Source organism: Furipterus horrens, unplaced genomic scaffold (genome assembly GCF_987537825.1).
Source record: "Furipterus horrens unplaced genomic scaffold, mFurHor1.1.pri manual_scaffold_7, whole genome shotgun sequence".
Taxonomy (NCBI): domain Eukaryota; kingdom Metazoa; phylum Chordata; class Mammalia; order Chiroptera; family Furipteridae; genus Furipterus; species Furipterus horrens.
In genome coordinates, this window is record NW_028327177.1 from 6,195,814 (window position 1) to 6,209,883 (window position 14,070).

The following is a 14,070-nucleotide window of genomic DNA, read 5'->3' on the forward strand; positions in this document are numbered from 1 at the left end:
ACAACACATGCACGTGCCTGCTTTAAAACACCTACTTAGATTCTTTGGCTTCTCCTTTATCAATCAGATTGGTCAGATACCGTATCTAATCAAACGCATGCAGGAGTAAGCATCTTCGAGCACCTGAGTGGAGCCCATGGGAACCGCACAATGGCCAGTCCTTAGACATTCACCCTGTCCGCTTAGGGGAGCTCTGAGGTAGTCGGTCTAAGAGTCATAAGAACGGGGTTGGCGCCTCAGTCACGTGCCCTTGGGTCAAGCACTTCCGCTCCCTGGGTCTCAGTTCCTGGATTTGTAAAGCAGAATGTCATTTAAGGTGATCTCAGGGGCCCCCTCCTTTTCTGACAATCCATGCTTGAAATCGGAAAGCCCTCCCCTGGATCCCAGCGGAGGGTAGAGGCATGTGGCTGATGACGGCCAGTGGACAATGACAGCATCCTTCTCGCTTCCACCAAGCCTCCCACAGCACGTGCCAGTGCACCCCCAGACTCCACCAAGCCTGCAGGGGACCCGCCGGGACCAGCAGACTCCCTGTTTCTGCTGATGGGAATTGTAATGAACCCTGCGAGCTTCCCGGGGTCTGGGAGCGGTGGGAAGAGGAAGACTAGTAGACTGCAGGGAATGTCACGTGGCAGAGGGCTCCCGCCACCCCCACCTCCCTTCTGAACTAGGAATGTACCAGTAAAGGCCTTGCTGCCTGTCCCCACGGCACCCTAAGACTGCCATGCCCACCACGAGCCCACATGGACTGAGGGCCTGGGGCACAGGCCTGGGAGCCTGAAGTGGCATCGGCAACCAGGAGTGAATTTCCCACCCAAACATCGTTATGGCCACCGCCACCCCTGAGTTTTCTCCAAGTGAAAAGAGAGGCGGGACGCAGGGGACCTGGCAGACTCTGGAACCCCTGTGTTTCCTCAAGGGTGGCCCAGGAGTCCACGTGACTTTGGGTTTGAAAGTGAACGCCAGGGCACAGCAGATTCCTGGCGCACATGGCCCAGCTGTTTCTGGGCGATTTATTTGTGTTAATGGAAAATGGCTGAGCTAATAATCCCTGGAAGGCATTCCTGTAGGGAGAGCTGACGTCGGCTTTGCTTCTCTGCTCCTCATATTTGCTTGTGGTTTTTCTTTCAGGGAAGAACGGAAATTGGATGCAGGAGAAAGCCCAAGGAGCAACTTCATCCGTGTGACAGCTGATGCCAGAGTCCCGAGCCTAGATTTGTTGACCTGATTTGTATCAGTTATCAAACATTCACGGAGGTCCAAGCACGCCTCATCATTATCTCATTTACTCCCCATCACCAGGAGGGCACTAAGGCTCAGAGAGTGGGGGTGTCCTGCCCAGAGTCACACAGTCAGTAGAAGGCAGGGCTGAGAAAGAAACCCCAGGCATCGGACCGCAGATAAAAATATTTCTACTATAACACTCTGTAGGGAGAGGACAGGGGTGTCCAAGGATTAAACTCCTTCATCAGCTTTTGGTCAGCCCCTCCATTTTATGCTCTAAACTTAGTCAGGGGGTTCTCAAAGGAAAAGCACAGTGTTTTGACATCCCCCGTCCCCGGCACCTCCTGGGTGGTGAGTAATTGTGCTGTGTGGTCCAATGCTGTGCTCATGATAAAGTGGGAAGGGCTCCGAAGCAGACAGAACTGGGTCCAATGCAAAGCTTCACCCCTTCCCAGCTAAGGGACTTGGAGCAAGCAAGTCAGTTAAGTCCTCTGGGTTTAGTTTCTTCACTGTCAGCCAGGAAGCTCTCTCTGTGTCCAGCTCTGTAGCTAGAGCCGCAGAGCACCACAGCAGTGCCGTGAGGGCAGCGTCTGGCCCAGCACTCGGCACGGAATTGGCTCCCGGTGGACGGGGGCTGGGCACGCACGGAATTAACCTGGATGGCTTGCATCCACGTCTTCCTGTTTGGAGGTACAATACATGTTCACTGAGCACTTCATTACGCCCACACAAAGGGAGAAAACGGGGCACTTCTAGAAGACCTCGCATCCCAATGGACTCACCTCCTAAATATTCGCCAAATAAAGGACAGTTCCCCCCAGCCGTGTTTTTGGAAATATGGTCGATGGAGGAAATGCAATGATGGACAGGACAAGTATGACTTTGTCCTCAGGGAGGGTACAGGTGTGGGGACAGACATTCTCCATACATTAACATTAAATGTGCTGAGCGCTCTAGTAAGGAGGCTCCTACCGCACGGGGACTCCCCGAGGACGCAACACTGCAGTTAACGCTGAAGCTTCCGAATGGAGCCGAGCTGGACAGAGAGGGAGCGGGAGGTTCTGAGGGTGGGGTCTGAAAGGGAGACCCCGAGGAGCCTGTGAAGAACCGGAGGACGTTTGGGGAGTCGGGGCAGCAGGCGGGAGATGCCAGAGGGCTTAGGGGAGACGGGAGAAGTCAGGAGGGCTGCAGAGAGCCTTGCCAGACAGGCTAGGTTGTCTGATGTCTTAAGGAGGCCAGGGGAAAGCCTTCAAAGCAGTTCAAGCAGCAGAGTAGGAGTTACATCTTAGATCTCTTGGCTGCAATTTGGAAAAAGGATTTGGGGTGAGGGAGACACAGAAGCAATTACCAGCGAAGTGGTTGGTGTGACGAAGGCGAGAGCGTATTCAAAAGTTTGATAGTTAGTATTCATGACCATCAGCCGAGGACTGGGAGGCTCCTGAGGGACGTTCTGCAGACCCTCTGCCATGCCCGGCATCACCCGTAAGGGACCCAGCCAGGGGCTGGGCTGCTGGCTCGCAGGGAAGGAACGTCCACAGGAGGGGCGTTGGTGGCGTAGGCAGTGGCTCTTGACCAGTTAGCACTGGCTTATTTCAATATTTCAGCCATTGGAAAGGTCATCTGGGACATTCCATTGGAGACGTCAGCTGGGGAAGGGTAAAAGCAGAGTGGAGCCTGGCGCGAGACTCGGGACGTTCTGTGCCCTTCACCAGTGAACCGGTAACCAAGGAGAAGACCCTCTCATGACCATGGACCAAACAGCTTGAATCCTAGAACTCCTGGTGAGACCATTATGACTTTGGAGGGGGATGTGTCACACAGAAGAATGGGGACACTGACACTTTAAAAGGAATGTGGTCTCTGTGAACTGATCACAACCACAGCTGGAGAGAATGTCCAAAGCCACCTGCCGTGGCCAAACAGACTTCGTCTTGGGTTCATCCTGGTAAGTCCCACTCTTGAGATGCCTCACCCCCTTCCCGTAGTCCTGACCTTGGCCACGGTCTTGGTGGAGATGTCTGTCCTGTTCATGTTTCTGCTTCTTCTTAACCCTTCTGCTTTGGTTTTGCATTCTCTACGGACACCAGACCTTCTCAGCTTTGTTTTCCTCTCTGCAAAGTTTCTTCTGCATAACCATCCATCTTGGCGCATGCCCCTCATTCCTTGCTGGTGCCCCAGCTTCTCCCCAGGGAGACCTCAGGATTACGTGTGGTGCTTGCTGCTTTGCAAACTTAAGACCGTCAAATTAGCAAAGCAATTCATTCACTCGTTCAAGCTTTCCTGCTGGGGCACAGGAAATATCTGTGGGGTTCACTGATGTTTCCATAGCTCTGCACTCTTGCCTGGAGCTTGTTACTAGGGATACATACCCAAGAAAACAGAATTTAGTTATTTAAAAATGTGTACTTCTTCTTACATGTTTAAACTTCAGTCACCTTCAAAGTACTCTTCACTGAATGCAATACACCTATCGAGATATTTTTTCCACTGCTCAAAACCACTTTTAACTCGTTGGCTTTGATGCCTTTTAGTGCTTCTGCCATTTTTTGTTTCACCTCTTCCACATCGGCAAAATGTTTCCTTTTGAGGACTTCTTTCGTCGGGGCAAGATTGGGTAAATAGGGAGGGTGGGGCACAGGAGTCATGCCATTTTTCATCAAAAACTGCTGACCATTTGGCGCAGTGTGGGCAGGTATAAATCACCCATCATGAAATGGGCAAACTCATTGAAAGAGTCTTCAAAAGAATTCACTGAAGCTGGACGCAGCCTCTCACAACAACGCCAGCTGGTCCACTGATACAGATGGGTTCCTGGAACACTGATCTAGCATGGGAAGCCTGTACTACAGGGGGTCTTCCCTCTAGAAGATAATTATGTTTTTTGAGGGGGTCCCCCTTTGTATGCCCTCAGAATGATTGATAAATGTCTGACTTCATAAATTTGTTGAGCGTCTATTATGCTATCGTTGCTGAAGATTCAGGATGGGAAAAACATGGCCCTGTCCTTAGTGAACTCTAATCTATTAACTGGTTCATCCCTTGAGTCATTCAATCAGCCAGCTAGGGCTAAGTGTGTGCTTTGTGCCAGGCACTGTGAAAAAGGAGCAGTTTCTGAACTCAAGCAGGTCATGTTTCAAAGGGGTGATGGAGAGAGGAACAACTACAGTGAGAGAGGTACCTTTAACTGAGAGATTGTGTCGCCCATGAAAAATGAAAACGGGAATTAAAACCAAAGTTTGTAAAGATCTTTAAGTGTTAGATATTGACTTTGGCAAGGGGGTGGAGAGTGGGTGGTCCTTCTTGTACAATGAGGCCTTAAACCCTATGCAAGAATTTTCCACATTCATCTCACTTCAAAGGTTCAAGTCTAATGGGGGGTGGGGGGGGATAATGCACTTGGACTTGGACAGCTGTCTGTGGGCCAGAGCTTGAGTTTATATGTAAGACTCAATGCTCCAGAAAGAACATGCTTAGACCCTCACAGTTCCTGAAGGCAAAGTCTTGCAAGGCTCATTGGATTGGCTCTCCCTTCTGGCAAGATACAAAGCTTGGAACAGGAGAAGGTGTTCCTTCAACACGGTCATGGCGAGACGGAAGAAAGTATGAGGTGTTAAATCTCAGGAAGCATTTATGAGACTCAAGCCTCCGCATTCCTTCTGCATTCAAAAACTATGTACTGAGCACCTGTGAGTACCAGGTACTGTATTAGGAGCTCGATGCATGGCTGAGATGTAGTCCCTGCCATCTTGGACTTCATAGACAGACGGGTCTCCCAGTGTTCTAACAAACCATGTATGGATGTGGACATGGAGAAGTTAACTAGTTTGCTGTGAGATAACAGGAAATACACGCTGGTCTCCGTCCCTGGTTCCTGGCCTAGAGCTCTGGAACCCTTGTGATAAGAGCACTAGGACCTTCTTTGGTTCTATCGAGGCAACTTGGGTGGGTCCTGAATGGCTCCAGGATGCAGGGTGCTCACCAGAAAAACCAGGCCATGATTAGAAGCTTGGAATTTTCAGCCACACACCCCCATCCTCCAGAGAGGGGAGAAAGGCTGGAAACAGAGTTAATAATTGATTGTGCCTACTTGATAAAGCCTCCATAAAGTCTCCGTAGTACAGGGTTGGCGGAGCTTCCAGGTTGTTGAACACATCCACATGCCAGGAGGGTGGCACACCCTGATTTCACAGGGACAGAAGCTCCTGAGCTTGGGACCGTCCAAGACCTCACCCTGTGTATCTCTTCATCTGTATCCTTTAACCTATCCTTTCATAAACTGGGTAATGTAAGAGTTTCCCTGAGTCCTGGGAGCCACTCTAGCAAATGAGTCCAACACAAGGAGGGGGCCCTGAGACGCTCCAATTGGTAGCGGTGGGTCAGAAGCACAGGGGACACCCTGAGTTTGCCAGGGGCATCTGAAGGGAGTAGGCGGGCTGTCCTGCAGGACCGAGCCCTTAACCTGGGGGACCCGGTGCTACCTCAGGTGCAGAGTGTCAACGCTGAGTTGGTGTCGCAGAGACTCGCTTGGCGTGGGGGAAAACCTCCACCTCTGTGGTAGCCTGAAGGGTCCTAAGCTAAGTGTTCTGTGTGAATTGTGAAGGGGACACACCAGGAGGAAGGATACAGAAGGCGGTAGACTGAGCTTTCACTCGTCACTCTCCCAGTGGCACGTGGTCAGGAAGGAAGAGCTGGGTGTGACGGCCCACGCCCACGATGGCGCATCTCCACACAAGCAAAGGCAGAGGCGTCTGTACTCAAGGCCAAGAGTCACCCTCCCACAAAACCGGGAGTCAGAGGACAACTGTGGCAGGAGAGAAGAGAAACACCGGCAGTGACCGGTAGGGTATGACTAAGAGGGGACAGTGACACTGGAACCCCATGGGGAAGCAGCCAGACATACGCCGAGCTGAGGAAGATCATCCTCTGTGACAAGGGAAAGCAGGGTCAGGGCTCCAACGGTGGAGAATGGCATCAGGGCCAAGTGACAAGAACGCAGAGTATGGCAGAAGTGGCACAGAGGGGCACCGTCCACGGAGGCAGAAGCGGGTCACACAGGGCTTTGTAATGACATGGGGCTCAGGGTTTGGACAGAGGAGCCATTCAAGACTGACTTACCAGGGGACCTCACTTGTGCCTGAGGACAAGGTGACAACACGGAGAGGATTAGAGCCCGGATTCACGCCCGGACTCCTCTACCCTGGGCAAGTCACTGATCCCTCGTGTGTGAGGCAGAGATAAGCACACCTCCCCGTGCGACTGCATGGAGCGTGTGAGGAGAAATTAAAGTGAAGTGCTTAGAGCCGCGCCAGCCACGGAGGTAGCCGTCTGTAAATGTTAGCTCTCCCGCGCCGGTCCCCACCCTCACTTCCTGCTAAATGGGGCTGGTGACAAGCGGCGTTCTTGGCAGACTCCGTCATGAAAAGTAATAAGTGCTCAACGTAGGAAGCTCGGAACCCCAGAAAGGCGCAGAGGAAAAGAAAAACAATTATTCATATTTACACCACGCAAAGAAAACCATCCCTCCCGCTCAGTGGGTCTGTCCTGTCTCTTTCCCAGCGCAGCCTCCTATAAAGCACAAACATTCTATCACGTTGGGATACGGTTCTATGACAGACTGCTTTTCAGCCTGGCAACAGTTGCCGGCTGGGTGCTCCAGCAGCAAACCCTGAGCAGTTTGGGAGGTGGGCAGGGTGTCCATTAGAAACCGGCCCCTGTCAGGGGGAGGAGGAGGCAGGGTCGGGCACTGGAGAAGTTCAACTGCAATGCCCGTGTTAAGTTTATATATATGAATATATACATAACACAGACAGATGATAGATTGATATAGATATAGGCAGGCAGAATGATGATAGATGTAGAGATACAGAGATATATAAAGAAAGAGGGAGTTTCTGAGAGGAAACATGAAATCTATGGTTGAGATAACACACTGTTTTATATTAGTGCTGGATTCCCACACCCCAAACCCTCACGACAAATGAATGGGGGGGCGGACATGGCCCTGTGCGTTCATCAGCTTTCACCAGAGGCTGCAATCCCCAAATTATGACACTCACAGCATGGCTGGTACATCTGCCCATCCTCTCCTCTAGAAAAAGGGGATCTTTACTCTAGAACGTAAATACATGTTTCTGCAAGAGGAGGGAAGCCATCGGCAGGCATTTTACCCTACAGTGTGAGCACATGCATCAGGGAAGGGGCTAAGTCTCTAAATCACTTTAGAATGACACGCTCTCTCTAACTTCCAAGGCATGGTGAAGAGCCGCCTCCTAACCAACTGCCTGTGCTCTCTGCTTGAGCTCCCAGCCCAGGCAGACAGTATGGAAATATTCCTGGGGAACTCCCCACCAACAGCAGCCTTGACACAGCCGGGGACCCCCTCACGGGAGCTCTAGTGCATCAGCGATGTGCCAGAATGTTCTGCACTGGGTGGAAACGGTTGGGCTCTTCTACCCTGCCTCAGGCAGTCCCTGGCTGTGGGCCGCTCAGAAGGATGTGCCCTTGGCCAAGACCTCTCTCCACAGTACACACATACCCTGGAGGAGCTAACAGACATGCAGGCACCCCCTCGGACTTGGATCTGCGTGGTACATGTCCATGTCTGCCCCAGCAATACACGTGCCCCCTAATGGCTGCACAGTGTTTCACCTGCTCTGATTACCCGAGTGGAAGCTGTTAGGAACTTTTGGCTGTTGAGTCGCGCTTCCGTGAGTAGCCTAGCAGATGACATTTTGGTACTCTGCTCTAAATGGAACTCTGGGGCAAGGGGTTCGGGTATTCTGCAGGCTTTTGACACATGCCACCACACTGGCCTCCCTGTAAGGCTCCCAGGCAGTGGTAGAGCCTGGGCGCTTCTCCCAAGTCCCACTGGCACGGACTAACCATGACTCCTTGAGGCCACTGCTAGCCTGATCGGGGGAGAAAAGTACCCCGCGTCTGGTTTTATTGGCATTTTTAACTACTGTGGGTAAACACGTTTTCACAGGCTGTTTCACCATGTTGAGTTCTTGTTTTCTGAACTGCCTGTTTGCCTTCATTCTTTATTTTCCGAAAGGAGCCTTTCTCTTTTCCTTATTGATCAGAAAGACCTCTTAAAATGCATCGACTCCCTCTCCCCGTCATCTCCATTGACGTTATTTTTCCCAGCTTACTGTTCGCCTTTTCATCTTGTTGAGAGTGCTTCTGACGCGCACATGCTCATCGTTTGTTAGAGCCGATTCACGAATCTTTTCCATCTTAGCGTCCTTGTCATCACAGTTGCAACACTTGATTTATTTTATTATCTAAATGCAGGACCTTGATTTTACCCCTATTAAATGTGACCCAGTTAATTTCAATTCGCCGTTGCAGGCTGCCGAGATCCTTTCGAATCTGACATCACCCTGCTTTCCAGCTCTCCCTCCCAGCTTTGAGTCAAATGCAAATTTGATCAGCGTTCTTTCTGTGACTCCATCCAAGTCGGCTATCACCTCTTGTACGTTCCTCTAATGATGTTCATTCAGCGTGTCTGAGACGGAGCCAAATGGAGCCTTCTATATCACCAACACAGCGGCCAACTGGCACCGGGCACCGCCACAGGAGAGGGGACGGTCCCTGCCAACTGGACGCCTGGCCAGGTCCGAGATGACTCTTTGGATCAGTGTTTTTATAGCACCTGTCACCCTGAGAACTGTCACTACATGGCTCTAATCACTTATTTATCCTTTCTCCTCCCTTTGGCATATCTATGTTTTCCCTTCTTAGCCAACTGAACACTTTGTGGAATGACAAGGGACATAAATATATAGAAAATAATCTTGTGTTAGATGACAATGATGAGGCGTGAATGGCAGTACCAATAGTCCAGGATCACACTGGAAGTGCAATTCACTTCCTTGGACTATTGGACAAGACATTAAGGATTATCTGGTCCTCACCTGATGCTAGCATCCACTTTGTATCATGAGGGTTAATTATAGCTACCATCTATAGAAACCATCTGGGAACCAGAGTGTTTTCTTACATGATCTCTAATCCTTAAAAAAAAAAACAAAAAAAAAAAAAACACTTTGCAAGACATGTGTTATCTTCCTTCAAACATAAGGAAATAGAGGCTCAGAGAACTCAAGCTATTAGTCCAAGATCCCACAGTCTGAAAGTGCAGGAGCCTGGATTTGAACTTGTATCCCTCTGGAACCAGATCCCGAATCCCATACCAAGATGCCTCCCCAGCTGACGCTGATTATCCCGCACTCCTTAAACACCATCAGGGATGGGTGTCTCCTGAAGATGATCCCAGGGGTGCCATGAGGGGAAGAATTCTAGATGTTGGCCTATGTTCCCTTTTCTGTATCTTGTCCCACTTGAAGACACACAAACTGATCTCCTCATCCCTCCTTGAGACCGGTCTTCTAAGGATCGTATCCTCTTTGTCACCTCTTCTCAGATCTGTCAACAGTTCTTCATATGACAGAGATGGAAGACCCTTCATCTGATCTTGCCCCAAGCTATTCCTGTCACCCATGTCATCTAAAACTGAATGTCATGCTCCAGATGGGCTCTGAAGACAGCAGGACTTCACCCCCAGAGGCCCACCAGGTTCTCTCCTTCTTTGCCAGAAAATCATGGAAACAGGAAGGGCCTCCTTACTCCACAGCCTACACCCTACGTTCTTTTACTCCATTCTCAGGAGGAGGGGTTTGGGAGCAGATGCTTGCTTCTTCTAGTCACGCTGGCCTAGCACTGAACCCCCTCTTCAAACCTATGTGGCATTTTCAAACCAAGCTCCCATCCTTGCCTGACTGGTTTTTCTCACCCCCCAGTCTTACCCTGGGGTTCCTTTCATTTATGGAGATTCAGCCCCTGGCCTCCTGATGCTCAGAGAGTAAGAGAGACACAGACAGACAGGTAGATGAAGACAGCTCAGAGTTCCCACCCGGGGCCTCTGAGGTGGGAAACCATCTCACAGAGAGCCAGGAGGGCTCTTTCAGGAATGGCTGGTCAAGTGGCTGGCCTCTCTGCTGCGGCTGTATCTTGTAAGGAGTTGGAAAGGGGGAGCTGCGAAGGGGACACCCCAAAAGAAGGAGGAGGCACGGGGATAGACACTTCAAGCCCCTGCCATGGTTCTGCCTCATTTCCTAGTTACTGAACTGTGTCTTGTCTTTGTGTTCCGAGCCCCGGATGCTCATTTTCTTTCTTCCTGACATGAGTGTAATAGTATTACCGACCTCGTGGGCTTGTGCTGAGAACTGAATGACATGACGACTCTAAAGTGCTTAGGACGGTAAGTGCCTCACAAATGGCGGCTATTATCATTTTCAGCCGAGCCCTAGATTTAATGATTTCAGTTAACAAAGCACCGGGCAGTGCGCAAGAATGATGGCCTCACCTTTTTCCCTCTTGCCTCAGAGCTTTCTCCTACACCTCCCAAGCGGGCCTCACACCCCCTGGGGGAGGGGGCGCAGCAGACCCTCGCTGGCCTGCGCATAGCGAGGACGCTGTGAGGATAGGGGCGAATGAAAGAGGAGGACCAGAGTTTGTCCACAAGCTGTCACCACGTTTCCCCCCACCATCCCATTTTGATTTTAATGGAGCTAGATGACCGGTAATAAGGATCAGCTGAGTTGAATCTTAACCTCTGTCTGTCTGACAGCTCCTACCTCCGTTTCACTCTTCCTTGGCCTCCCTCAGCAACTGCCCCCCTGCCCCCAACACAGGAGCCCCAGAAATGGCCCTTAGTTTGAGACTGAGGCTTATCCCAACGCTGATTGTGAAAACAGCAGGAAGCTACGCAGCCCCGTGTGTTTCTTCACAGGGTTGACCTTCACTACCAAGCCCGGGCTCAGCCCCGCTCTCAGCTCTGGAATCCCGCTCTGCATTCAGAACTGCGATTTTACCCGACCCGAGATCTAACAAGGCAACCTGATGCGATTCACGGACGCTGGCAGAAGATGCAAAACTCCTGGGTCCGAAACAAAAGGCAGCCTATTACTCGCGGTAACATTAGGAGCCAGACACCTTCACTGATGCTGGTTCCCTGAACCTCGGTTCCCACGGGGCCAAGCAGCGAGGGCCAGAAACAAACTCCCGTACACAAAGCAGGTTTTGTTAGCGGATAGGAACCCAAAGCTTAAGAAACCCCAATCTTTTAAAGGAGCGGTAAGCAAAACTGCCCAACCTTTGCCCTGGAGAGAGGCATTACTGGTCAGCAAACGAATCGGCCGCCCTCTGGCCCAGAGAGAGACACCATCTCTATGTTCCAGGGCCCATTTGTAACACAGAATCCTTGGAAAGACAGGTGGGAACAAACTGTGCAGGAACTCGAAAGGCCCAGGGAAAACTGACTCCCAATACCTTGTCCCCTGACCTCTGAGGTTTGTCCAGGTATTTTGGGACGTAGCTTCTGGGACACTCAATAGCCAGGGCCTTCTCTGGCTCATCACAGCTGCATTATGAAGTCAATATCCGGGAGATCTTTAGGAGGTCCTAAGGCCTCGCGCTGGAAGCCGGTGTGGACACAGGTAACGTGGCTGGCTTCCCGGGGAAGGGTGAAATGTGATCCAGGGTTGTGACACCAGTAGGGGAGTGAGTATGAACTCTAAGACTGATAAGAGGAAACACTGGAATGGTTCGTTTAATGACGTCCTAACCCATTTCTCTAATGATGGAAGTTGGTGCGTCTCCAATAATGAATGATAATTAACGGCGAGGTATAAGCCATTAACCAGTGTGGATTCTCTCAGTGTCTATGCTTTTCGTTTGAAGTTTATGAATACAGGTGAACACACACTGGGCTCATGTAAACATTCCTTCACGCTCTTACCCATGAGATAAAGGCGTATTGCAGCGCTTCCGATGGGCTGGGTTTTTTACGCTTAAATACTGGTCACCACGGTGCAGACCGTACAACCCTGGGAGCCTGGCTGCACAGAAGTTACCGGGCGTGAGGTTTCTACTGCTCTGCCAGGGCTTTGCCAACAGGCACACACGTGGCACCAGCAATTCCACCTCGAGGGGATTATCCTCAGGAAGGAATCAGAGCTTAGCAAAATGGCTTTTCTGAAGATTAAATAAACTAATACACACCAAGTGCTAAGAACAGGGTCTGGCCTAACATATTTCATTTCAGTGTTCCTCCCAAGTGAAAAGAATTGAAGTAACTCAACCCTCCAACAATAAAAGACTCTAAGTAAATTACGAAATGTCCCTAAAATGAATTTTAATATGGGTATTAAAACCATACTATAGCTGGATTCTGTTTATGTTTAGGATGTGAAAAGTAATACAGACCATTGCACTCACTGTAACAAGAAGGAAGCACAGATAAACTAACACCTGTCACATAGATCCAGGAATAAATTAACAACGGATATGAATACCTCTACACTGAAACGTTGCTGAGATAAATTAAAGAAGATTTAAAGAGAAATAGAAAAGAAAGACATGCTATATGAATGTACTCAAATATTTGATTTTAACATGTAAATCCTTCCCAAGCTGATCTATAGATTCAATGGTGTTCTAATCAAAATCTCAAAAGGCTTTTTTGGTAAACATTAATAAGCTGGTTCTGAAATATAGATGGAAATGGAAAGACCCTAGAAGAGGCAAGATAATCTCAAGCAGAACAAAGTTGGCGGGCTTCCGTTAACCTATTTCAAGAGGTGGTTTCTTGGTCCAAAGTAACTCCACAGCGAGACCCCACAGAAACCACGCCATCGGTCACCTGCGGCTCACCAGGGGAGCTGTCCTGGTTGTTTATGGCTGGCATCTGTTCCAGTGAGTAAGAATCGGAGTCGCGCAGGTTTTGTCATTCATTAGACAAATTTTACTGAGATCGTATGGGCCAGCCAAGGACAGATTTGCTGGGAAGCCAATCAGCTGTGACTGTCCGGGCCTCTCTCTAGGCCCCCTTCCAAGGGGTCACACAGTCACAGGTGTTTAGAAAGGATACCAAGAAAGGCATTTTACCTGTAATCGGTTAAGACCACATCTCTCCTGTGGCCTTGCCTCCCTCCTGCCTCCCCGCGTGTGGACTGATGTGGCACCAGGAGAATTCACTTCAAGTTGAGACGCGGGCTCATTCAGCCTGACTTTAGTGGTCACATTATTGTTGGCTGTTCCAGAAAGGAATGACTTTCAGAAATACTCTCACTGCCCCCTACGCCAGCCCCCCCCCACCACCGAGTCAGGCACAAACAATGTCCAGGGCCAGGAGTTGTTTATTGAGATATAAATGGTTTCCATGGTACCTGACATCAAAAATGTGGGGTAATGGAGAAAAACTGAGGTACGAAGGCAAATCTGTGGGAAATCCTTCCAAATTTTATGGCTCGTATATGAAAGAAATGTGATAGAGATGTTCTCAACTTGGACCTTACCAATAGCAGACTGTGAAGCCAAAAGAAACTTTCCTGAAATACCATCAATTAAAAAAAGAAAGTAAATTTTAATCAACCATATGAGACAAAATAACTCAATGGTCTTTATCTTCTCTCTATCAAATATATAATAAATTTTCTGTTTATTCTATGAGTTACCGAGAAAAGTGTTAAAGTCTCTCACTCTGGTAGCAAATTTGTGTATTTTCCCTTGTCATTCCGCCAAATTTAACTGTACATATATTTGAGACTATGTTATTAAGTGCACACAAATTTAGAACTGCTATATCTTCCTGGCAAATTGGACCTATTTTTATTACACAATCTCCATTTTTACGACTCGCAGTTCTTTGCCTTGAGGTCCATTGGGCTTGTTATAAACGTGACAACACTTTTCTTCTCAGTTCCCATTCTTTGGTTGTAACGTCTCCATGCACAGTCTTAGGTTTTAGATGTGACTCTTGTAAAGATCACAAAACTGGATGTT